This window comes from Arvicola amphibius, chromosome 7, assembly GCF_903992535.2.
Source record: "Arvicola amphibius chromosome 7, mArvAmp1.2, whole genome shotgun sequence".
In the NCBI taxonomy this organism is placed as follows: domain Eukaryota; kingdom Metazoa; phylum Chordata; class Mammalia; order Rodentia; family Cricetidae; genus Arvicola; species Arvicola amphibius.
The window spans coordinates 31,509,165-31,536,439 of NC_052053.1; the positions used below are offsets into that span (position 1 = coordinate 31,509,165).

General features: G+C 47.0%; 1 protein-coding gene across 1 annotated transcript in view; it reads right to left on the minus strand.

Moving 5' to 3' along the window:
• Positions 1-11,040: 11,040 nt before the first annotated feature.
• The window catches only part of Kif5c (kinesin family member 5C), a 153,153-nt gene continuing 136,918 nt past the window's right edge, over positions 11,041-27,275 (minus strand). Inside the window, exon 26 of the mRNA XM_038337821.1 lies at positions 11,041-14,683. The gene's annotated coding sequence lies outside the window, so the exon portion shown is untranslated. The remainder of the gene's footprint in view (positions 14,684-27,275) is intronic.

Here is a 27,275-nt window from a genome sequence, read left to right on the forward strand (position 1 = left end):
CACCCGCCCCGGGCTGGCGTTGACTGGGACAGCGCGGGGCGGGGCGTGGCTCCTCCCCACCCCGAGCCACCTGGGGCGACCGGGAGGGGCGGGCCGACAGGTGAGAGCCTCACGCCGGGGAGCGGCCCCGGGTGCCCGCTTGGGGACGCCGCCAGGATCCTGCTCCGGGTGGCATGAAGCCGAGCGAACGCGAGTAGATCGCTTAATGTACCCGAGCAGTAGAGCTGTTCCCTCTTAGCCTGGCCGCCTGGGAAAAGAGCACAGACCCGAGGGAAGCAGCTAGACTAGAGGGACAATGCCACCCTCCAAGAGTGGGATGCGAGTCCCTCAGGGGTGAGAACGGCCAGGCCAGGAATGCAACTTACTTCAGATACAGAACTCAGGCCTTTTCCACCGTTCCGTCCTACCCCTCCCAAGCCTCATCCACCCCTCGAACGATGTCTCTCCCTCTTTTAAAAGAATATATTATGCTATAAATGAGATAGTTCCCGATTGCGATGTCCTCCCCAGCTCTGGATAGTAAGTCCAATCTTGCTTCTCTTCTGTTTTATCTCCAAAGACTTGTACAAACCCAAGGCAGCCCCGGGCTCTGTTAAAAGCAAAAGAATGCTTAGGTAATCTCCCCAGGCTGGCTTCAGCCTTTCTCTGTGTTTCCATTTGAAAGCAAGTTTCCTGGCTTGTAGGCCGTTCTTTGTATCACTTCCCTTCCCAACACTTCCAATCAGACAGTTTGTTGGAAGGATACACTCTCAGGACACCTGTGTTAAGTGCTCAGGCAACTCTCTAAATTAGGATGCCTGACTTCACCAGTGGGAACTCCACCCCCACCCCCCAGGAGGTGCTCTGAGATCCAGGCCTGTATCTCTAAAGACAGCAGAGTGGTCTGGGACCCTGAGGTCCTTGCCTGCTACTAGAAAAACTTGGAGGCAGATCTGTAGAAACCAGGCATAGATGTGGCCTCTGCCTAGACCAAGGGGCACTAAGCCAATGGCATTTGCAGAGGTCCCTCATAGATTCTCAGAGTGGAACATTTTTAAAAGTTTTCCATTTAACAGTCAGATGGTCTTAACACACACACACACCCACACACCCACACACGCACGCACGCACGCGCGCACACACACGTAAGGTCTGTGCCATACAGCTAGTCCCACAGTGGCTTCGTTTATGGACTCACAGAGAAATCTACTCCCCATTGGATAAAGGAAGCACCCGTCAGTTTTAGAGATACACAGAGCCCATTCTTCTTGTAACAAGGGTCCTTCCTTGGCTGCATACTGAACTTCCAAGGCAGAAGCCAAAGGGACTCCGCCAAGGTGATAAGAGGGCCAAGCGGGCTGCTCCATCCCTCTACCTGACTACAGGCCAAACCCTGTCCGGGCCTGGGCCCCTCTTTCATCAGTGAATCCTACACAAGGGAGTATTTAAGATCTAGTGCTACCCAGCCTGCCTCGTCACTCTAGACAGGCCATCCTGGAAAAAACTTACAGAGAATGCCCCACCTAGGTGTGCCTAACCACCGCAGCGCCCTCCCTCCCCCGCCACACCATGGCAGGTATAGAGGCTGGTGTCCCAGGGTGGGGCCATGGCAAGGCCTGCCCGTGCTGGGTCAGCCATTTGTGGCCAGCGGCAGGTGGGGCTGAACAAAGGAGCCGCCGCTCCAGGTCCCACCCAGGAGAAGCAGGCCCAACCCTCTGTCTGTTTTGGTTTCAGTCAGTGGAGCGTGTGACTTAAGAGCCTTTCTTGTGCGTGTGTGTGTGTGTGTGTGTGTGTGTGTGTGTGTGTGTGATCACGGCTGCGACAGCCTTGTGAGTGATGCCACCCGGAAAGGCTGAGAAGCTTCCAGAAAACACCGTTCTACCCTAGCCCCCTTCCTCTCCCTACCTGCAGCATGTTTCTTTTTTGTTTGGTTAGGATTATATGCACATATACATACATATACATATGTAATAATTTTCCTTATAATATCGAGGCTTTTATACAATGTAAACAATGGAACACAATCGTAGTCCCCCAACGCAGTCCCCCTCCTGATTTCATGGTTTCTTTTCTTTTCTTTTTTTTCTTTTTGATAACCCACTAAACCCAATTAGTGTTGCCCATAGGTGTATGGGTGTGAGGTTACTCACTGGAGCATGGGATACCTACCAGTGGCCACATATTTAAAAACAAAAGAATACTTGTCCTTCCCCAGCTGCTATCAATTGCCAAGCCCTCCTCAGGAGGGGGATGGGCTGCGAGAGCACCTCCCTTACCTATTTTGGCTGGATTAACCTTGTGTAGAGTAGAATAGGCAAGGCTAGAAGTTCGCATTTCCCAACGCCCTTCTCCATCATCTGGTTCTTACATTCTCTCCGATATTCCCTGAGCCAGGGAGGAGGTTACTAAGGAAGAGATCCCAATTAGGGATGAGTGCTTAATCTCTTATTCTTAGCACTTTGACCGGTTCAGCGTATTTCTTGTTTTAAAAACATCTTATGTACCTCCATGCCAGAAGAGGGCATCAGAACCCATTATAGATGGTTGTGAGCCATCTTGTAGTTGCTGGGAATTGAACTCATATACACTATATGTATATACTATACGTAAAAAATAAACCTTTTTACAAAAAGAGAGAACGAGAGAGAGAAAATATCCAAAGAGGGACAGAATCTTTTAAAGATGAACCCTAGGATACTTTACCTTTTAAATCAATTTATACATTAATATTTTCTGCGTATTTTTTGTTTTTTGGTTTTTTGAGACAAAGTCCCTCTATAGAATAGCCCTAGCTACCCTGGAACTCTCTTTGTATACCAGGTTGGCCTAGAACTCACAGAGATTCCCCTGCCTCTGCCTCCTAAGTGCAGGGATGAAAGGTGTGCGCCAATCATACTTTGCTCTTGGTACATTTCTTCTTGAGACTCTGTGTGTAGAATTCTGAGCCCTGAGAAGCCACTCAGTTAATTATAGTTAGCATGGGAGAAGTACAGAGAAATAGCCAGAAAGATGCAGATCAGAAAGAGCCAAGAATCTAGGATTTGGCATCTATGGTTCTGGATCAGAGCATTTGAGCTGAAATGAGAAATTGGGAGATAAAAAAAAATACAATGATAACTAATCTTTCATGAGTGGCTATTTTGTGCCAGACACTATTCTAAATACCCAGGACCCTCCCCCCCACACACACATCACTCCTTCCCTTCATTACATTTAATATCACTTGTTGAAGAGCTGAAACTCTTCAGTCACGTGTTCACATGACAAGTCTATGAAATGTGACCAATGCCACACCCTCAGGATGCGTGAACACTGACCTTCAGGGGTGCAGTGAATGGCACGCAGTCATGTGACCCCCCTACCCGGAGAGCCACTTTCTTTCCTTGCTGGGTCTGAGCTGAGATGGGCAGCAGACACAGCAGGCGTGATTATTACAGCAACCTTTCCAGGGCTCCTGGGAATGTCAGCTGGAGAGGGAACAGAAAATAATAAAAGTCCAGCCTCATCTCTTACTGATTGTGAAACCTGCCACGTGCACAAGGACAGCCAAGGATTGAGTTTCTTAAGATTTTTCATGTTGGTCAGAGTACTGACGTAGCAAAAAGTGCTTTAGGCTTACATCTCACATCCTAGGCCCGCGTGCAGAATTTTCAAGGTGGTACACGCTCTGTAGCCTTGAGGAGACTTCAGCAAGATGAGGCGGCCCCCTCCTGAGGCGAGCAGCAAACCTGCATTGCCATGTCTTTCCCTCTCTCTCACTCTTCGCAGACCCACCAGGGACCAGAGTGAATTTGCTTGGCTGGTTAAAGCCCAGCGGCCAGGAGCTTCCTCAGCTTACTTTACTTGAATTCAGAGCAGCATGGAGACCTGGGCTGCCACCTCAGGATCTGCTCACAGTCCTGGCAACGAGAAGGTTCAAATGCCTTTCAGTGTTCTGTTTGTCATTTTTTTTTTTTTTTTTGTGGTGCTGGCAGTCAAACCCCAAGATTCACAGGCACAGTGTCTCACTGAGCTACGTTACTAGCTCCTGGGGTGGTGTTCCTCAACCCATGACTGTGTTCTCGAACACTGTGATTTATGTTATTTCCGAAGGCCACCCAAACACACCATCCTCGTATTGAGGTAGAGGGAAGGACTGTTTTCCATACTAGCATGGGGAATCTCCTTTGTGGGGAAAAAAAAACCCAAAACCTCTATAAATTACCACTAATATTCCAGCCACACTCTTGCTCAGGAGCCTTCACAGCTGGCTCCTACCACAGAGGCCTTCCCACCATGTTTTCTGCACGGCCCTGGAAGGTCGAAAGTAGTCATTTTACAGAGTGCTGCTGCCTGGTTTGCAATTTGCTCTGAGGAGATGTAGACTCAGTTTTACCCCAATTCTGCTGAATACAAGGCAGACGCTTGACCTTCTTGGCTTTCCGCTGCTGTGTTAAACACCATGATCAAAAGCGACTTGGGGAGGAATGGGTTTATTTCCGTTTACAGTTCCAGGTGTCAGTTCATCACGGAGGGGAGTCAAGACAGGAACCTGGAGGCAGGAACTGAAGCAGAGACTATGGAGGAGCACTACACACTGCCTTGTTCAATGGCTTGCTCAGTTTGCTTTCGTATACAGCCCAGACTGCCCACCCAGGAATGGCACCACCCTACACCACCAGTGAGCGGGGCCCTCCCACTTTAATCCTTAAACAAGGACATGTCCTATAGACATACCTATAGGCCAATATGTCGGAATCAATTCCTCAGTTGAAGGTCCCTCTGCCCAAATATGTTTAGATTTGTGTCAAGTTGACCAAAATCACCCGGCACTGTATTCAAATGTTTGTGGAAAGAATCCCAGACTATGGCCTAATGCTGTCAATTATTGGGCCAGGTGTTTGAAGATTTTCATTCACAAAGGGAGAGGGACAGCTACTGGATTGCTATTCTAAACTGCCTAGAGTCACGCTTAGTCCCAAGATCCCTGGCCCATCGTAGTCAACTAATGACTGTGGCATTCCAGAGCAGATGTCCATCTTGATCGTAACTGGTCATGTCAGAAATGCTTCCAATGCTGCGGTGCATCCTTCTGTCCTGAAACTGCAGCTTTGATCTCGATGTGCCAATGCTTGATGCAGCAGAACAGACCCCGCAGAGAAGCCATTGCTCTGGGGCCTGGACTACTCTGCTGACCACATGCATGAAGTGAGTGGAACCCTTTGACGATCCCTTCCCATCCTGCGGTTCCAATGTCTGCTAGATGACCCTCAAGTTGCCTCTACATATTTGTTGATGTGTTCTTTAAGAGCTCCTCAATTTATTTGTTCCACATAGTTAAACAAAAGCCACATTGGAAGGAATGTCGTTTGCTTTGCTTACAACTTCTAGGGGAAGCTGGGCGTGGCATTCAGGAGCAGCTACCAACCTGAACCGCTGAGATGGAGGTGTCAAGAACCATCATAGAGGGAACTTAAGCTCTGGGGTTGAAAGTGGGATGTGGGCAGGTTTCCGCTACCTCCTGGTGTGTGGGTTTCCAGAGACAAGGCTTACGGGACGTAGTCTATGACCACAGTTATGTATTTACGCCCAGGGGCCACAGGCGCTGGTTCAGGATAGTGGACAACTACAGTACCTGCGGAGTCGGGAACGGAGGCCTCCTGTACCTGGTCTTGCTATAGAAAACATTCGAGATGCTGGCAGAAGCTGAACGAGTTTTGTGTGTGTGTGACTTGGTTAGATGATTCTTGAGTGTCCCTAGTTCCCTGTGGGAAATTGCTAAACCCCTTCAGATATCCTGCTAGGATCTCATCTTCTGGCATTAACTGAGATGATTACCAAACTTCCTCTTCCATCAGTGGGGGTGAGGGGGTGAGGAGGTGGGGGGGGGTATGGACAGGGACTGGACTGCAGAGTCTCTTCCCGGAATCCAAGGTCAGGACTCAAATCCTGACAAGCTCTCTGGGGTGAAAAGCCTCAAGGCACAGGAGGGAAACTAGCCTGTAACCTGGCTGCAGTTACCCACGTGCAAGCACTCCACCCCACCCGTGTAAAACCTTAACAGTTGTTTTTCCACTAACTGAAAGAAGGTGGGGAGGTACAATGGTTCATGTGTTCCCACCCCCACCTCCCCAGTGCATATGCCAAAACTTAATCCCCAGTGTGATGGTACTGAAGCTGGGGCCTGTGGGAAGGTCTCTAAGTAGCTGTTCTATTGCTGTGAAGACACAAAGGCCATGGCAACTGATGTTTTCAAAAAGTATTTAAGGGCTGGAGAGATGGCTCAGAGGTTAAGAGCACTGACTGCTCTTCCAGAGGTCGTGAGTTCAATTCCCAGCAACCACATGGTGGCTCACAGCCATCTGTAATGAGATCTGGTGCCCTCTTCTGGCCAGTAAGCATACATACAGACAGAACACTGTATACATAATAAATAAATAAATCTTTTTTTAAAAAAGGTATTTAACTGGGGCTTGCGTACAATTCAGAGGTTTAGCCCATTGTCATCGTGGCAGGGAGCATGGTGGCAAGCAGGCAGACAAGGTGCTGGAGAAGTATTTGGGAGTTCTTTATTCTGATTCTTAAGGGGGGGTACATGGGGATAGAAGTGGGGGAGGGGAAGGGGGGTAACACACTTCCTCCAGCAATGCCACACCTCCTTTCAAATAGTGCCACTCCCTGGTGACCAAGCATTCAAATATATGAGCCTTAGGGGCCCATTCTCATTCAAACCACCACAGAAGGTAACTAGGTCACTAGAATGGAGCCCTCATGAATGGGGTGAATGATCTTATGGAAAGAGCTCCAGAGGGCCCCTGTTCTGTGATGTTAAGACACCAAAGAAGTCAAAAGAATGAAGCTTGGAGGTTTTCACCAGACCCCATCTGTTATGATCTGCTGGCCTGTTCTGTCACCTGGGTATCCTGTCCCTTTAAGAGACAAACCCCGCCCACTCCCAACCTCCCAATCAGATCTTACACTCTCCTCCAGCCCCAGGCTCTCTCTCTTTCCATCTCTCTTCTGAAGAGGTAACTACTGCTTCTCTCTCTCTCCCTCTCTCTCTTCTTTCCCCTTCTCTCCTTTCCTTTTCCCTCCACAACCCACTAAATAAACTCTTTACCCAAACTCTCTGCATGATGTATCTGTCTGCCTCTCACCCGCTGCAGTCTCCCACCCGCCAAGGCATCAGGGGACTCGCCAAGGCCTGGAGGACCCACTGAGGTCTTGGGTCACGGGTGCTACCCCTTGTGGGACCCAAGTCCCTCCCCCCATATCTTTAAAAAGGAGTAACACCATCCACATTGGCTTCCTGATGGTGGATGCTCAGCCTCCAGAATAGTCAGAAATAGATGCACTGTTTATGCCCAATCAGTCTATGACACTTCGTTGTAACACCCCCAGCTGGCCAGAAAAGAATAAGGAAGCCTCTGGACAGAGGACAACAAGAGATTGGGTTTCACTGTGTGGGAGGCAGTGATTCTCAAGGCCCCGTCCATTGTCTTTTCTCTTAAGTGTTGGGGGAGATCCATAGAAGGCAAGAGCTGGAGTTCACAGGGAAAATGTCTGAAGGAGTTAGCATTGCGCCATCCAGACACTATTTGGAGCCAGTGTGCCCTGGCCAAGCCTTGACAGCTCATCAGAAAAGTCCTCCAGGACAGGCACAGGTAATGGGAGTTTGTGCTAAGTGGGGAGCTTGTGAGGGAACCCCACTTTGTTTCCACCCTTCCTGTAGTTGGACTTGCGTGTACATGTGTGGTATGATTGGCATGTTTGCTTTTTTAAAACTTAAGCTCTAAGATGAAATCCAATTAATCATTATGACAGGCCAGGGGATGGAGCAGCGGCTCTCAGCCGGGGATGTGCGGCTACCTCTAGAGGGGCCTCCCCACATCCATGGGGATGAGGGAGCCACTGTCCAGCACCTCTAGACCTTCCTCAGGAGCCTGTGGAGGGAGGGCCAGAATGTGCTGATCCTTTTGACTTAAGCAAAGAACTGTGCTTTATACTTTAAATGCAGAGATTATCATCTTGAAAAGAAAAACTTATGCATAATGTAGCATCTTATAAACACAATAGTAGACAAGTTGTGGCAATGGCTGATACACTGCTGAGTGTATCAAGTGTAACAAGGTTCTTCCAGGTACAAGGGTGCTGCTGGTGTAGCCTCCGTCACAAGCCCACAGCTCAGGGTCTGCAGGCAACCTTGCATATCCAAGTCTTCCTATGACTGGTTGAAGTCATTCAAATGATGAGGTTGTCTTCAATTCCTGTGAAAATCTACTCAAGTATAAAGTTTTATATACATTCTTTTTTTATATTTATTTATTATGTATACAATATTCTGTCTGTGTGTATGCCTGCAGGCCAGAAGAGGGCACCAGACTTCATTACAGATGGTTGTGAGCCACCATGTGGTTGCTGGGAATTGAACTCAGGACCTTTGGAAGAGCAGGCAATGCTCTTAACTGCTGAGCCATCTCTCCAGCCCTATACATTCTTAATTTAAAAAAAAAAAAGAGGGATCCCTGGGGCTGGTTGCTGGTTATTTATCCATCTGTGAAACACACTTACACAATCATCATTTTGAGGACAGTTTTGCTAGCTGTTGAGCAAACAAGCCTCGGAACTAGGCTTTAAATCCTGGCTGCTCCTCTTGCTGGCTGCGAGAACTTGGGCAAGCTTAACCCCTCTGTGCCCTCTCCTCACCTGTGAAAAGAGATAGCAGCGCCTACCTCATGGGGTTATTAGAAGGATTAGATGGATTAATACATGTAAGACACTTAAAATAGTGCCTGGCACACAGCCAGATTGCTCTCGCGAATTAATTGACTGCTTACTGTGGCTTTCTGGGTGCTTTAAGTTCCTGATGCTGTCACATGTCACCCAAAACAAGTTTGTAGATTTCCCTAGTTTACACAGTCTGTAGCAATCACATTTTTGCTCTGCATAAATCTTCATAAGGGCTGTATGGTGAGGCTCCTTTTTAGTTCCATCAAGGATATGGTGAGGGTCTGGAAGGTGCTATGTTACCACACCTTACACAAGGCAAGCAGACCAAATGCAGAATCCCAGTCTTTGTCGCTGAAGGCGTAGGGAGGAGAGGCCTCCAACAGTGGCTACCTAGGTTTTTAAAAATGCTTAAAAGCTCAACTAACACAGAAATTGGTGTCTTCTTTGCAGATTGGATGAAGAACCACCAAATGCCAAGGAGAGAGTCAATCCCAGAGTTCAAGAGGCCTCTTGTAAGGGACCCCACGTTGTCATCTCGGGCGTCAGAGCAAGGCCCCCCTGCTTCTGTTCAGCGTGTTATGTACCTTAGACACATTACGAGACATGGCTGTCACAAATGTCAGAATCACACCGGCCACGCTCACACCACCAGTGCCTGCTGTGGCAGATACTTTCTCGGTTCGCCTTGTCCTGAGGACGCTCAGCTCAAAGGTTCTGGGAAACAGCTCAAGTACAGGTCAGAGCCAGGGACAGGAGACCTAGAGAGAGACCTCCTCCCAGGAACTGCCGTGGTAGCCCGAACTGCGGAACAGACCCTCACTCCTCATCTGTGGGGTCACCTTGCTGACACTGAAGTGTGCTTTGTGGTCTGTTTCTTTCAGAGGACTGCTTCCCATCTTAAACAGGGATGGAGTTAACCACATAAGTCACCTTCAACGAGGTCCTATCTGGATAGGGCCTCTTCTGAGTTATGCGGAGAATAATTTCTAGACAGATGGATAAACATCATAAAAACACACCATTTGCAGTGCCCACAGTCAGTCATCTTTTCCATTTAAAATTCTCTAAATCATTTCACTATTTTGTATGGCTGTTTTTCCTGCGTGTATTATCTATGCACCATGTGCATGCAGGGCCCTCAAAGGCCAGAAGAGGGCATGAGATCCCCTGGAACTGGAGTTACAAAGGGTTGTGAGCCGTGTGTGTGTGTGTGTGTGTGTGTGTGTGTGTGTGTGTGTGTGTGTACACCTTCCCTCCATTGCTCCTCTTTTCCATTTTTAATTGAGTAAAGCAAAGAGGTTTACCGTCTGGCGCCCATGCACCGTTAGTAACATCAACAAAACCTCAAGAACAAGACGCCTTACACATGCAGGTCCATGTGTAGTCACACAACCCCGGAGACTGGAGGCAGGAAATGTTTCTCACTTTAGAAAAACCTTATTCAGCAGATAATCCTGTGGTCTGTCGTTGGTCATTCTCCAAAGGTCCTCAGACTCTAGTGTCTTCTCATGAGATTTCAGATTTGTGCCTTAAAACTAGGAACCAACACAAAACAGGAATGCACTTGGCTCAATCATTCTCAAACGACACCGGGAGGCATTCAGCATAAATAGTACTTGGTTCCTCAGATGAAGAACAGCAGGCAGGGCACGATGCCTGCCATGAGAACAGGCGTTTTTCTCAGGCAAGAAGAAGCTCAGCCATTTCCTAGCTGGTCTACTGAGCTTTAGTCTGATTCTGCTGTTACATAGTTGATGTTACCATCTGAATCTTAACCGTCCCCCTACAGGCTCATGCTTTGTGCACTTGTCCCACGTGGAGTGTCATTTTGAAGGCTGTGGCGCCCAGCTGACTGAAGCAGGTCACTGGGGCGCTTGAGGGTTATACTTGCCTGGGGTTCCAGCCTCCTTTTTCTCCTTCCTAGTAACCGTGATATTGGCAGGTACCCTGGATGCCATGCCTAAGCCTCTCAGCATGCTTTTCCCTACTACAGTGGAGACACTCTGAAACCAGGAACCAAAATAAATGGGTCCATCATTAATCTTGCCACTCTGGTGAGAAATACCATTTAAAAAAATCCATATTTTTTCAGAGATAAAGGTAGAAATATTATTTTTTATTATTTTAGTCTTACTGTGCAAATTTAAGCAGCTATCAAGCCAATGAAGAGGAGGAGGAGGAAGAAGAGAGATAAAGAGAGAGAGCAAGGGCAAAGCTGACTTAGGTAGTACTACCTGCTAAGTGGCTGTTCCTTTGTAATGAACTTCTTTCAAAAGAAGATTCATTCCAACACAAACTTCCCGCCCTCAAGTCAGACGCCCTACTGAGACTCAAACAAGGACGCCAGAGCAGTCAAAGTTTAACTCAGTTTTATTGTCCAGTTTTGAGTATTTTCAAATTATACAACATGCAGTCTGCCAGAGTAGCCGTACATCTTCATTTAGAACCTAGGGGATAACCAGACTTTTCCAAGGGCTGGGGCAGGGGGTTACTTCCAGATCTTTGGGGGACATTTCTATCTCACAGGATAGCTATTTAATACACACTGCCACTCACCCCATCAAACCACAGAAACAAATTTCTCCACCGTTTTTCTTATTGAACTCTACTGTACAGAACATAAAGCCCAGAGAACACAAATCTGCAGTAGACACGACACTTCACAAACTAGACACAGAATTCTACAGAGCCCTGTTCCCCTTGAAGTGGCACACACGGCAAGTGTTTAGAATTGATGCACAGTTCTCAGTGACTAAGCAGACCTCAGAGAATGGTGCCCCCTTTGGCAGTTATCTGGTCCTTACTCAACATTCTTTTAAAAACTCAAAATTAAGTTATGGCAGTTTTTAACAGTGATGGTGGCTTTAGCTTGCTCAAGCTCGTCAGGATGAGACAATAAAGTGGAACTTGCCCCATGACGAACTCGCGCTAACGACAAGCTCCCCCAATGCCTTTCACCTAGAGTCCCATTGGCACCTGTCCTTCAAAGGAAGGGACTGTTGAGGCCTTATGTTCCCAGAGCTCTTTTCTAGAAAAAGGAAAGCACATAAAAACCTTCACACTCTGGTGAAGTCTTGGTAGCGTGCTGAGACCGAAAAAAATCACCCCTCTCCATGAACTCAATGGCTTTGAGGAGTCACTGGATCTGTTCAGGATGAACGTTCTTATCCCTTCATCTATTCTAGAGTGTATAAAAATCCTGATTTTCTTCACCATACGGTTCTAGAGGCTTTAAGAGTTTTACCGCCTCTTACTGTTATACTACCTGCTGTCCAATAGAGCAAACTGCTCGGCATTAAAGAAGTGATACGGGCACGCAGGATTCTCTAAGAAACGCAGCTGTTGCTGTGAGCCCCAACCATGACCGCATTCGCCGTCACCACCCCACGGTCCTGCAGGCGGAGGGTATCTGTATAAACCGCATCTCAGCACAAACATTCAAGACGTGGGCAGGAAACAGGAAGGTATTCAGAGTACACGTTGATATACACACCAGCCATATACAGCATATGACCAAAAATGTAACCATCCATTTGGCTGTTCAGAAGTGGGGTTTTTTTTAAGTTTAGAATATAGGATACAATAGTCTTTCAACAATGAAAATTTTTATAAACATGGCCTTTTTAAAAAGCGGCCTGAGAGTAGAATGTCCTGATAAAAGAATTAATAGTCAACGTGAGATTAAGGGACCCACTGGAATAAACTATATAATCTGTTCCAGTGATGTGCCTGGCTTTTAGTCACAGTGTGAGAAAATTAGATTAGAGGTCTTATAAAGACTGGCGCTAGATGAACTGACTGGCTGATCAGCAACTAGCAGAATTATCTCTAAAAGACATCAAAGCCAACTTTCTCCGTGAATAAAAGTACAGCGAATTTTGTAAGGCCCTTGTAGAGATCAAGCAATGGGAACTACAAATGAAAGCTGTCCTTTGAAACTTGAAAGTGCCCCACAATTCTCCAGAAGTAGAAAACGGGAACCTAGGGGGAAATTGCTTTAGAAAGAATCTAAAATAATCCATTTTATAATGGGTATTAATGAAAGCCAAGAACAGGGTATTACTGACCTGTGCCCAATTTCCAAACACAATGTAGCACAGTTGCATAAAAGACAATAGCAGGTCCTACAGACGAGAAGCGTTTAATTGGAAGTCCTCTTAACAGGCCCCCATTTCGGCTTCCAAAGCCAGAGGCAAGTATAGACAGCAAGCTTCTAATCTGGCATCAGTCAGAACCTGATGAGGTTTGCAAACTTGCCCTGCAAAGGACCCACAGACTCCAGACAGCAGCCAAGAAGTTATGCTGAGCAGACGGTGGCAACAAAATTAAACCAAGGGGACACAGTTAGACAAGCACAAAACCATCTCTGTGAAATAAATACTTCAATAGAAGGTGTCTTCTTTTCATGGTTAGCTAAAAACAAACACATGTGGCTAGAGGATGACAGCTAACTAATCAGTCAAAGCAACGTCGCTTTGTTAGGGAAAGGCTATACAAAAAGAATCTGAAAGGTAATGTACATGACACTCACTATTTTACACGTGCATGTGCACAAGCACACACATTAACTACACTACCTTTTTCTAGCCTCACCCTCGCAGCCGTGAGCAAGCCCAACACCTCCCCGGCATGGGCTTGACTTCAGTGGCGCAAGCTTACACAGACAGTGAGAGCTTACACTTCTTGGGCACATAAAGGTGCCAGGATGGATGATTTCTCTGAGGTTGGCGGGGACGTTACTAACTCTCAAACTACCAAAAACAAATAGCAGCACATAGTCCCGACTTACTTAAACCTGTTCGATTCGCTTGAAACTCTACTGCTACTTGGCAACTGATTCTTTTAGTAAGCCCAACTGGAAGTAAAGGAATCACTTTTAGATTCACGGATCTGAATAAAATAATAACTAAATGTTAAAAAAGAATCCAGTTATATTGCTTTTTCCATCCCCTAACTGTGCAGAGAAGAAAAAGTCTATTTGGTGCCAAAGCAATTCAAATTGGCAGCTCACAATGATGGGTTACAATGAAGACGAATTCACAGACAGGCACAACTCTCGTCCATGACTTCCCCGGAGGGAATTCTTTTCCAGCTACTGGAATGATGCTGGATTTCTTTAGGAACAGCTCCTTAAGCTCATGATGATTTGCTGAGCACAGGCCATCACAATGCAGGTTCCAGGGGATCAGGAGGAAGCGGTGAGAAGGGGCGGGGGGGGGGGCATCCCCATCTCCACTCATCCAATTCCGCAGCATTTCCAACACTTCTATAGGAATGATGCTCGAACAACTGGCCAGGCAGAGACTAGTCACTGCAGGTTCATCAGCAAGCAGCTCGGAGGTGAACTGTGTGTCTCTTCGCGTTTTCATAGATGTGTCTGAATGAGCAAATTCTACACTGCTACTGTCAAACTGTTTTTCTGCCTTGAAGAAATCTGCTTTACATGTGAACAGATGCCATACTAAAAGGTATATTTTACAGATCCAAAGATATGACCAGGATATTTAAAATGCTCTCTGGGGTTGGTTTTGGAAAAGTGTTCAGAATGAAAACTTTGAACCCTATAGCAGCACTTTTTTGTTCCCTAAAAATATAAAGTAATGTGTTTATTTTACAGGAAACCAGACAGTTGAGGCGGAGCATGGCCATAGCACTTGGTTGTCCCCTCAAAGACGGCACAGCAGGGCGTTCGTTCCATTCCAATGGGTCAGTGCACTGCAGGGACCTTCCTAGACCACGCGACCCTGGAGGCCGAGAAGTGGGAATGGTTCGGAGCAGAGAGTGGGTATTTTGTAACCACCTCCTTCCAGTTCTTAGGAGACAGATCCAAGCACGTATCTGTACACACAAATTCTACACAGCTCGGACATCTGAATCTGCTGTACTACAGACGGCTGGGCAAGCACGTGTAAAAAGAAATGGAAACTTATATAGGAGAGGAAAAGAAAGGAACAGGTGACTAATATAGTCCTTTTCATGCTACGTGGAGTCGTATCTGTTGAAAGAGAATGAGAGAGAGAACACAGGAGTTAGGGACCAGCAGGGATTCGTGCCTCAGCCCTTGCTTCAGTTTCCATGTTTAGAGCAGAGCCGTGCAATACAAATGCAGTGTGAGCCGCTTATTTTATTTCTTCCGGTGTCTGCATTAAAACGTTAAAAGTGAAGGGAAAAATTAATCTCAATAATCCATTTATGTAGTCTAGTATTAAATATTACTTCATTATGTACACGTGGAGCTATTTTTCACTACAATGTTGCCACTGAGAGATTTCTGCATACCCCACCCTGAGAGTGTAGTGTCTATTTCTTACTATCTGCGCTTCTCAGTTGGATCTTGGCTAACATAATAGATCATATAGCTTGTTTTTTTTTTGTATATCCTGGAGTTAAGTATTTTTGTCCCGACACAATCTCTATACTCTCTTCCAAGAGTCAGTACCTTCTGAGTCTGTGTGCAGCACAAAGCACTTCCTGCCCTAAGGAACAACCAGGCAGTCAGTCACTTGTTAACCGGTACAGGTATTACCAGGCAGGTCAGGCATGGTCCTGACCAAAGCAGGTCAGGCATGGTCCTGACCGAGATGTTCCACAAAGAGGGGACTTATCTTGAGGTGTGTTTTGCTGCAGTGAAGTCATTAAAGTTTCAGTATGATACCCCCTTCAAGTTCACTCGGCCTCTCACTAGAGGTCTGTCCATCTGGTCCTGGGCAGGTCCACTGGATGGGCATCTTTTTTTTCTTTTTTTTTTTTTTTTTTTGGTTTTTCGAGACAGGGTTTCTCTGTGGCTTTGGAGCCTGTCCTGGAACTAGCTCTTGTAGACCAGGCTGGTCTCGAACTCACAGAGATCCACCTGCCTCTGCCTCCCGAGTGCTGGGATTAAAGGCGTGCGCCACCACCGCCCGGCTTGGATGGGCATCTTGGACCAATCCTTATTGGAAGCCAACCCTGAGTGGTCCTCCTTTAATTCTAGTAGATTCAACACTCAGAACATACCCAAAGAATCAGTTCCTGCCAGCATCATGGGGGCCTGGCCCATCTGTAATCTGGCCTGTGGATTTCCTGCAGAGCTCCTGGTACCCTAGGGTTGGAGAGGTGGTGGTGGGGCATGATGGGCAGGTACAGCCTTATCCTTATGAAACCCAAAGGAAGGGGCACAACAGCACAAAGAACACTTCATCTGCTCTCCTGAGTTAAACAAGCCTCCATAACCAGACACGCTGTACCTCCCGTTTCCCTCTAGCCTCCAGTCCAAATCGATGCCCACGGGCAGTGTCTCGCAATCCTACCTCGGTACTTTTGCTTTGTTCCTTCCAACCTCCTCATTTATACTGTCAGTGGCATCACGTATTTTGCATAAATAAACACAACATAAATTGTATATGAATACAAGAGAGGAAGAGGAACTGGGCGGGAGAGAGGACACTTGATACGTTTTAAGGATGCCCGTCCCTCCTGGACCCACACAGTAAACAAACAGGAATCTCATCTGGTATCATTTCCCACACTTAGAGCCCTGCCCCATTAAAAGGAACTTAAACAACCTTCCATGATAATCCTGTAACTTCTAGAAGCTACAGAAAGATAAACAGTTTGTAGGAAGGACACACTTCACGTTTGGCCTCTTTGGAGAGAATCCATGCTTCCTGTTGAGTACAGAATGAGGCTGTCATTTCCAATCCACTTTGAGCTGAAAGCCAACAGGAAGCCTTTTTGAACACCAACCCTGAGATCCTACTTCACCTAAGGGTTTATTCTTCCCAACAGATCAGAGCCCTGGGCAGAGGGGATTGGTCTTCCAGTGTGCCTGGAGGCAGGGAGGTACAGGGTGCATACCTTACATTGTGAGGTTATGGACTCACACAATGATTGCAGGCAACCCATGTTGACACAGGAAGTATTCAGCACACAAATGCCGTGGCGCAGCCTCAAAAACTCCAGCAGACCATGAAGTGACAAGATTTCCACAAGAAAGATGGCATTCAACCCCCGCCCCACACTCCCCTGAAGTACAAGATCCAGCGCGTTTTGGATAACAGTTTGAACAGATGGGGGGACGGGGCACAAAGGAGGCCCAACCTACTTAGATTAGTCCCCTCAAGGGCAGTGAGAAAGAAGTGCGCTGTGACAGGCTGCTGAAAGAAAAGGCAGAAGCCAAAACAGGGTCCTTTCGTCTCTACAATGAAGCGTCCCCCTGCACTCCAATTTTCAGATCATTTTGGGTGAGCTAGAGTATCCCCATCCGCCTTCCCACGACCCGGACGTCCATTTCCTTTCATGGATGCACCACAGGAAATGGAAGCAAATGTCAAAGGCAAATTATTTCGCTCCCCAAGAAAACCATAACTGCCTGTTTTCATCTTAACACCCACACCTGTGACCTTCTCCAGTGTTGTAGAAGAGCTGCTCACTCGCCTAACAGTGGCCAGGGAGCGGACCAGGGCACCAGGCAGTGTGCTGACCTGAGGCTCTGCCAAGCTGAGGCCAGCAGTTCAGAGAAGGGACGTGTGACCAGATTTAGAAGGAAATAGAATCGCCTTGCTTTAGAAGGGGGGCGAAGAAGGCTGAAGGAGCTAATTATATATATATATATATATATATATATATATATATAATCTTATATATATATAATCTTATATATATATATATAATCTTATATATATATAAGAGTTTTGCAAGAAGTATTTAGATTCCAACCCTCAACTTTGGCTTTTGAAATTGCTTGCAGTAGGTTTAAGCTTAATCCAAACAGTACATAGTTTTATCTTTCCCTTTGCCTTTCTACAGCTCAATCCCCATTTATAAGAATTGCCAGTTACACTTCGCTTATCATGGTGGCACAATCTACAGGAGGGGAAAAAAATCGCTCCGCATTTACGAGGGGAGAAATGCATAACCCAGACTACTGAAGCAAGCGCTTCCGCTTCCTGGTGCCACCACGTCTCCCTCTGCACTCCAGGTGTAGTTTCCAAGTCACCAGCAGCACCACGCACAGCAGGAACCTCCGTCCTGGTCCCTGCAGACCCATTTCTTTTCCTTAGACCCCAGCTCCACCACTGCTCTAAGACGAGTCAGTATTGCGAAGGTCAACCTTTTGTTAAGTCCTTTTCTGGGCTTCTTTTTTTAAGTTCCTTCCGTATGGTCTTTTCACATCCCTACATGAAGACCCTAAACTCTCCACACATCACTGATCTCCCCTGAAATGACAGAATGGCTGTCGAGAGAAGGCAGAGCAGCGTGGAGAAGGAGCAGACATCGGTGTAAAGCGATGGCAATTAGCTAAAGGGTTTAAAAAAAAATCATCTTTCCCTAAAAGTGTCATGTCTTCCTGCACTCATTCATACGCACATACCTATATACAGACACACCAACACACACACACACACACACACACACACACACACACAGACACATACACACACACACACAGTTAAATAGAAATAAAATGTTTAAAAAGTGCCCACTGGTTAAGAACCATACTGCTCTTGCAGAGGACCATAGTTCAGTTCCCAGCACCCACACGAGTCAGTGTTCACACCCTCGGGTAACTCTAGCTACAAGGGAACTGCCACCCTCTTCTGGCAGTTTGGAGACATCTGTTTCATGTGTACATTCCCACACACGGACATACACAAAATTAAAAATAAAACTCCTTTTAAAGTCATTTGTGATAACTTATTTAAATGAACCATTCACTAAAAGTTTTACCTTCAAAAATTTATATGATGCATACATATAACAAATAAATAACAAAAGCCCTCTTGTGCCACTTTTAGAGTGCAAAGGGTCCTAAGGCCCAAACTTTAAGAACTGGCACACAGAAGCTGAGTCCCTGGTCGAAGGCCCAGTGTGGCGCTTCTCTTTGGAACACGGAATAAGGAGCCCTGGCTAGCCGGTTTGGACATGCGCAGAAACAGGCAGAGGGCTGCTTCTTCTAACAAGCCTGACCCCTCCCTCAGGCCAACGAGGCAACTGAAAGTGGGGTGAAGCACGGCAGCCCGGTCTCGTTGGTCCCCAGCTCACCACTTCTGTTTTGCCCCTTAGCCACTCACTCAGACCAGAGAGATCCAGCACCACTTCAAAGTCTAGTCATTGCTTCTGCCTATAGTGGGCTCCTCGAATAAACGAAAGAACGTTGTGATCACGCGGTAGCCTGAATGCTTGGCCCCTATCATCTCATAGGGAGTGGCACTATTAGGAGGTGTGGCTTGGTTGGAGTGGGTGTGGCCTTTCTGGAGGAAGTGCGTCATTGTGCCAGTGAGCTTTGAGGTTTCCTATGCTCAGGATACTATCCAGTGTCTCAGCTGACTTCCTGTTGCCTACAAGATGTAGGATTCTCAGCTATTCCCCCAGCACCATGTCTACCTGCAGGCCATCATGCTCCCTGCCATGATGATAATGAACGGAACCTCTGAAACTACAAATGAGCCACTCTAAAAGAAACGCTTTCCGTTACAAGAGTTGCTACAGTCATGGTGTCTCTTCACGGCAATAAAAATCCTAACTAAGGCAGATCATCTAGCCGCCAATAGCTAGGACTTTAAAAGAGCAATATGAATGGTCTAGAGGTTTATGGGGGCTGCACCTGTCTGGAGAATGCACCCAGGTAGACTCAGTGTCTCAATCTTAGGGGCTAAGCTGACAGCCACTTCTGGCACACCCTCCCTGTGCAATGTAACCCTGCTGAGGACTGTGAACATCTTAGGGGTCCACAAGATAATTTACTTGTGATTGGGTGTCACAACCGAGAAAGGGTGACTGTGAAGGGACATCCTAACAATGGTGCAGAACAAATGGGATTTGGGTGATTAAGACAAAAGGTCACAGATGAAAAGACAGACACACAGACAAGAGCAGAGTGTATGAGCGTCCCCTTGGGAAACTCGGCCAACACCCAAAGTCCTAAAAGGAAGGGCCTTGGTGTAGCATTAGCCAAATGCTAAGCAAGGAAACACCATTCTTCCTGGATGGAGGAGGGAAGCGGTGAAGAGGGCAGGAGTTCTGAGGACATTGGAGCTTCTTCTGATCAAAGAAAGACACCCATACTGCAACTGGGCCAGAAGTTTAAGGCTTCAGCTTCCTTGTAAGTAATGATGGTGAAAGGGTGAGTGTTTTAAGGGAGAGGGGTGTGGGGATGGGGGGAGTGGATGGGGTGGGGACTGGGAGCCAAGGAAACAGGCAGCGGGGAGTTGTGTTAGAATTACTGAATCTCCCATCTCTGCCGCACACCAGAATCTCCCTTGCACAAGCCCAGTTTACTGAGATGAGACTAGAAGGTAATGTGTGCATTCCAAGTAGGCGGCTCCATCGGGGCAGGGCAAAGGTCAGGTAGTGTCAGGAGTCACAATTTCAGGCTGGGTGACAGCTAACTACTGCGGCAGGCAGCAGACAGCAGCGGCCGCAGGTAGAGCTTCTCTACACATCCATTTCCACCCCATCATCCACGAATTTAAAGGTGCTGTTTATACTAATAATTCACAAGCCTATTCACATTAGAGATCCTGAAGAAGCAGGACCTACACAGGACAGATATCCTTCGATGACAGTTACCAATCCAGGGACAGGAGTGGAGGCAGGATCACAACAGGATGCCAGGCTAAGCAGACGATCCCACCAGGCTCTGAAAGTGGCTGCCCTGAGAGCTTTCCCTATGTCTCAAAACATGAAACCAGAACGGAAAACCATTGATTTGCTTCCTTAAATATATTTCCCGAGTGCTAGATAACACTCTACATCCAGCACTGTGGTTTCCAAAATGGCACTAAGCATTTTCCCAGTGCTTGGCAAACATTCCCCCACACCTATGGCCTCATACTCATTTTCTCTGACTTTAGCTGTCTCTAAGCTAGCCGCTAAGTAGGGAAATAAGGCAATTCATCCCTGCACAAGGAGAGGCCTGCTGTGGTTTTAACAGAAGGGGTGTAATACCTTGGTCTGGTCAAGGCATAGCAAGCAAGGGCCCATGGACAGAGCAGCTGCAAGTCTCATTGAACTTTGCTATTTATTTTCAATGAAAACTCAACTCGTCTTTTATTAAATTATGCTAAGGTTAAGTCGCCTGGATTTTTGATTTGTGGTTTTGTTTTAGTATCATTTCTAAATTGGTTTTGACTTTATGGCCATGTTAAATATGTAAGAACAGGGAATGTCTGCTATTTTAGATTTATAAACATTTAAGTATTATAAGTTCTGTCAACGTTATGGGGGACCTCTGAGAATTGTATTCCTTAGAAATGTTTTTTACCTTTATTTGAGAAAAAGGTAATGGTCTAGACTCATGGTTCTCAATCTGTGGATTGTGACCCTCTGGCATTCCAAAGACCCTTTCACAGGGGTCACCAAAAGACCAATGGAAAACACAGATATTTACATTATGATTCACAAAAGCAGCTAAATTACAGTTATGAAGTAGCAACCAAAATAATATGTTTGGGGGTCACCACAACATAAGTAATTGTGTATTACTGGGAAATTACTGTGTATTACATTAGGAAAGTTGAGAATCACTGGTTTAGATATAAGGGAAAGAGATAAATATCTCCCCTCTCTCTATATATGTCGATACATAAATATCTCCATATATATCTACACACACACACACACACACACTGTGGGGGAGGGTGGGAGCGACAAATACACTTTTAAAGTCTTAATAGGTGAGGATTCAGCAATGCCCTCCTAGCGCCATCTGGTGGATACATTTGACCAAGTCCCGATGGGATTGTCAAGAAAAAGCGCTATCCTTCAGGGCCCTCAGAACCAGAGCTGGATAAATATTTAACTGGGTGTCTACGCTCAGTGTGGAGCCTCTGACAAGCACTCCACACTGCCTGGGAGGGCCATTTCACACCTCCTCTATTCCCAGGCCTGCAGCCCTTCTCCCCTGCACCCAGCCTGCTGATAACCTACCTTTTTCATTTGCTTGAAAAGCAGGCCTCATGCTGGGCAGCCTGGCCTCTGCTCGCCACACCTCCCTTCTGGCTGCACCTGAACTCCCAGCCCTGCCACCTGAGCTGCATGGGAGCCACCAGCTGATAATCAGGTGCGATAGCACCTATCTCAACCCCACATTTTCCTTATCTCTGCCTTCCATCAAATATAGCCCCACAGTTTCTAACTCATTCCTCACCATCCCTCACCCCCACCACCCCTTCCCCATAACCACCACTCCCCCCACTACACAATCACCCCACCTACCACCACCCAATATCCAGTTCCACAAAGGCTCTCCTAAAACTGCCCAAGGTTGCCACCATCTGGCTTTCACCAATCCCCCAGTGTCTGTTACCCGGTGACCTTACATCGGCCTACTCAGACCTTCCCTGGTGTCACCTCCTTTTTGCGACCTCTTACTTGTCAGTTTTCAGGCCTGTCCCCACCCTCCTCTCCCCTCTCTAGTCTGTGGACACTCTCTAAGACATCAGATGTTAAACACAATCTGTGGGTCTCTGACTCTGGCCTCTGATGAGCTTCGGGCTCCTGCCCACCTACTATGGAACAATTTCCCCCAAACTGAAAAGTTCTATCCTTAAGACTATGGAAATAAGCAACCCACAAATATCAGGAAGTCCCTGAAACTGATCAGCCATATAAGCAGCCCCACCACCCCAGTGAGGTTAGGCAAACAAGACTACAGAGTAGTCTCCCACCTACTGAGCTACCTACATGTCATGCAGAAGGCACCAGGCTTCCAGTTGGACTTTCAGTGATACTGCTGTCTTTGGGTCATCCTCATTCCTGCAAGTAACCCTAAGTAATCCTCTTGATTCACCAAGTGACTTTGGTGGAATCAGTACTTTGGTCTGTTATTGGTTCCTTATCTGGGATGAAGAGACAATTATTTGCATTGCATCTCCAAGGAATAATATCATATCACATAAATGGTACCTAATCAGGGAAGGATATAAACCAAAGAAGGGCTGAGGAGGGGTGGCTGCATGGCCCCTGCAATGGTTGTTAAGATATATAACTGAGGTTGATTTCTGTGAGAGGAATTCCTAATAAGGCTACCTTTCCCTATCTGGTATGGGATGGAGTGACTCCTTGCTGGAAGTGGTGGCTGCAGTTTTCATGAAATTTGTGATAGGACATAAAACCAAGGCCACATTGTCTGGTAGTGGATTCTGCATCTTCCTCTGCTTGGCATGGGGTAGCATGAATCCTCGATGAATGGAGTCTACCTTGTGACTATGGGATGCCTCCACAGAGCCGATGGATTGAACCGTGTGTTACAGTCTCTGAGCGTGACACGTGTGAGATAAGCATGTCAGTAGCCTGGCCCCTGGTGTGGGTGGAAAGACGTGTAACTGAGGCCTGGCTGTCTTCCCAGGTAGAGGTTGCTGGTTTAAGAGGGAATTACAATGGGAAAAGAACATGCAGTAACTGCTTGTCTCTATATTAGCCTGATTTGAAAAGGAAAGGGGAAGAACGCGGGGTTGACATAGAGGCATTGCCTTGCCACTTCTTACAGATACAAAAGGCGACAGTCTACGCTAAGTAGCCCTTTCTGGGATCCAAAAAGCTGGAGCCTGTGGAAGAAGTCGACTAATGAGGAAGAAGAGAACAAAGTAAAAGTGACTTAAAGAAACACACACATACACATACATATGGACGGACACACACACAGACACACATATGCACACACACACACACACACACACACACAGAGAGAGAGAGAGAGAGAGAGAGAGAGAGAGAGAGAGAGAGAGAGAGAGCTGAGCAGTGGTGGTGCACACCTGTAGTCCCAGAACTTGGGAGGCAGAGGCAGGTGGCTCTCTGGTCTGCAGAGTTGAGTTCCAGCACAGCCAGGGCTACACAGAGAAACTCTGTCTTGAAGACAAACAACAACAAAACAAAGTCCCCAGGTCTGATCGTTAACACAGAGAAAGGGAAATCCATAACTCAGCATGTACATGGGGACCTTAAAAATGGTCCATGCAAGACCAGGATCACCAGGAAACATCTGTCTCTTAGCTTCTTGACCTGGGAAAGCCTTCTAAACATAAAAGGGGCCATCAGAGCCTGGCTTGTGAGGCTGGGGGACATGGGTGCTGATGGGATCAACCTGAGTGCGGTGGCAATAAAGAAACTTAGAAGTGGAACTACCCACTCCCCATCTCACCCTCCAGACAAAAGCGAGGGAGCCTGAACTGTCAGCACAAGGAACCAGTGTCTGATAGACTCTTCATAGGAGCCATTAGGACTCAAGGCTTCCACAGGTGTGGAACCCATGCATATGAGGGGCCAGAAGATGATCAAGGAGGACAGGTGTCACTGAGACAACTGGCCTGAGAGAGGCAGCGTTTGATACCTAGCTCACTGAGTCCGAGGAACCCGTTTTCACAAAGCTTAGAAAGGGACTGACTCAATGGGGATCCCAGGAATGGTACGGGGCCTTAGTGGCTTTGCTGAGCACCATGATGACATGGGACCTCCATCTGCTTTGGCAGATATGAACAACACAGCCAGCACAGACGGGCCTCAAACACACAGAGGCCTGCTTGCCTCTGCCTCCCAGGCCTTGGGATTAAAGGAATGTGCTACCATGCCCAGCCTCTAACATTGCACCTTTGAAGAAAGAATTTATAAATGGGATGAGATCTTTTTGTAGCATATTAGGTCTTGTTAAGACTTCTAGTCCGCTCTTAGCTGCTCAAGACCAACTGGCATTTACTTGAAATGGACTGCAATGGTCCTTTGGACGTCCTGCACACACTCTGTAGAAAGGTTTAGTTACATAACGCCAACTCTTGAGCATCTTATAGATTTATAAAAACGTGTGGAACATGTGGAAGAGTGATTGAGGCAGATGTTGAGTTTAAATGGAGGCATCCTGCATGAGCAGGAGTGAGTGCTCCTAGAAACCAAGATTCTTACAAAAAATAAACAAAAAACAAAACAAAACAAAACAAAAAAATCTCAGAGCCAGCAGTGGCCTAACTTTCTAGGAGTTGCTGGCTAGAGAAAAGTTCCACCCTGACCCCCACAAAAAAATAGCAAAAGGTCATTGCCACTGCTGCTAGTTTGTGCCAGAATTAAATGGCGAGACCTTGCTTGTAAAGAAGATGCATGCATTAATTACAAAACATAGAGAAATCAGACTGGGACAGAAAGTTTCCTCCCTGCTGGCTGGCTTTCATATGCTGGGAGGTGCTTACTCAGGCTGCTAGGGGACAACTGTCACCAATCATCTGACTGGACCCCGCACGCTTACTATCAAAATGCCAGCCAAGACATAATTGCAGGTGCAATAGTGGCACAGATGGTTTGGGGTCTGACCAACTGCTTTCCATTTAGATTTAAAGCCCACTCTGTAGGCGGGACTTCATTTCTGGTACTGTGTGCTAGGGATGTTCACAGGCCCCAGTGGAAAAGCAGCTGCCATGGTTTTGTTAAATAGAGGTAATGTGCCTGTCAAACTGCCTTCTAAATATCTGTGCATGTGTGTGTGTGGACCACTGTTGCTTTCAGAAGTTGGTCAAGGAGGGAAACTTCCTTCTACACCACAGAAACTCATAACCTCTGGGGAAGTTCTTGAGATCAACTGATGCTGTGATCCAGTAGCTTAGTGTGTGGCCTTAGCCAGGCATCTAGATCACCTGCCCTGGGGTTCAGGGAATATCACAGAAGACAGTACAGGAAGAATGTAAAGAGCTAGAGGGCCGGGCAGTGGTGGCGCATGCCTTTAGTCCCAGAACTGGGGAGGCAGAGGCAGGCGGATCTCTGAGTTCGAGGCCAGCCTGGTCTACAAGAGCTAGTTCCAGGACAGGCTCTAGAAATTACAGGGAAACCCTGTCTCGAAAAACCAAAAAAAAAAAAAAAAAAAGAGCTAGAGGAAGGCGTGGAATGTGGTATAGCAATTTCCTCTGGACTGAAGCATTCCATCCTGGAAGGAAGCCTCTTAACATTTAAGATATAAACAATCCACAAGTCCCAGAAAGCTCCTGAAACTTACTAGGTACACACAGGAAGCACCCAGCTGTGGGAACTGGATGGATAGAGCATGCTGTAAAGGGGGCTTCAGTTGCAGCTCAAGTCATCACAAATTACTTGCAACTCACTCAGCAAAGAAAGAAAGAAACTGCTACAGTTGTTTCTCTGAAAGCTTTGAAACTTTCACCAGTTGTGATTATTTTTTCTTGAGATGGGCTTTCTAGGTGTCAGGCTAGTCTGGCATATATAGTTGAAGATGTAAGGATGACCTTGAACTTTGATCTTCCTGTTTCTGAGATTATAGTCACAGCAATATAAAACCTAACTACCCTTTGGGGCACTGATGTGCCCAGCTAAAGAGCTGCCTTTTCTAGCCTCCTCTGTGGCCACATGCTTCTGATCCAGTCATGGGGATGGAGACCTCAGCTTCATGGGTCCTCTGGGGGGAGGCCAATGAAATGAGTTTGCTGTGGCTCGGGAAGCTGCCTTGTCTTACTCTAGCTTCCTCTTGGAAAGAAAGCACAAAGCTCACCATCCAGTAGGAGTCATTCTGGGGACCATGAGGTGATCTTGAGGAAAGGAGGCACCCACAGAAGACTGTGAGCCTGTTACAGTCTGGGTTTCTGTGGTCTCTGTGGGCCTTACCAACTGTCCCCAGGCCTTGTGCTTCCTTCCCACGAGAAACAAACTGCTAATGCAGATGAGCATGGTTGCTACAGAGAAGCAGGTATTACATTTTGGTGGATATCAAAACCACTGGCTAGGGACTGGAGAGATGGCTCAGTGGTTAAGAGCAGTGGCTACTCCTCCAGGGGACCTGGGTTCAATTCTCAGCACCTACATGGCAGCTCACAACTGTCTGTAACTCTAGTTCCAGGGGGATCTGACACCCTCACACCAATGCACATAAAATAAAGTTAAATAAATTATTTTAAAAAACCCACTGGCTATTCTTGGTAAAAACAGAGAATCCCAGGAGGCCCCATCCCACCAGTAGCCTGGCCTGTGGTCCAAAGTGCTGCCACCAACCTCCTGAGCTGACGCCTTTCTTACTGCTGTGTGGTACTGAACCCAGGTCCCATACATACTAAGGACACTCTCTACCCCCCACCCCACCTGCCCATCTCCACCTCCAGGCCCCACCAGGATTGGAGGTTTTTCTGTGTTAAACTGCCCCAAATACCTACCTTTCAGATTTTGTCCTCACTGCTGACAACATGCAGTCAAAAGCAATTTGGTAATATCCAATTTATTTTATTTCAGATTGGAAGCACAGTTTGGACACAAAGGGGCGGCTCACTGGCAAGCTCATTTCCGATCTGGTGCTACTGCTGGGTGTGCTGTACCCGTGCAGACGATCTAGGCCTGCCTCTGGCTCCTGCTCACCTGACCAGGCCTTGAACTATTCCTTGGTGCTTGGATAAAGCTTCAGAAACAACCTTCTGGAAGCTTCCAGCTGGGCCTTAGCAATGCTGCCATTGTGCCCTGTGCAAGCGCTCTGCTCCACCCACGCACTTATACGCTGATTCAGAAAGGACTGAACAAATCTGAGCTTAGATGCTCACCCACCTTGTCCACTAGCCTCCCTAGCGAGGGAGCCACATTCATGATCAACCATCACTTCACATCTATACACTCAAAGTCTGAGATTTCCTGTG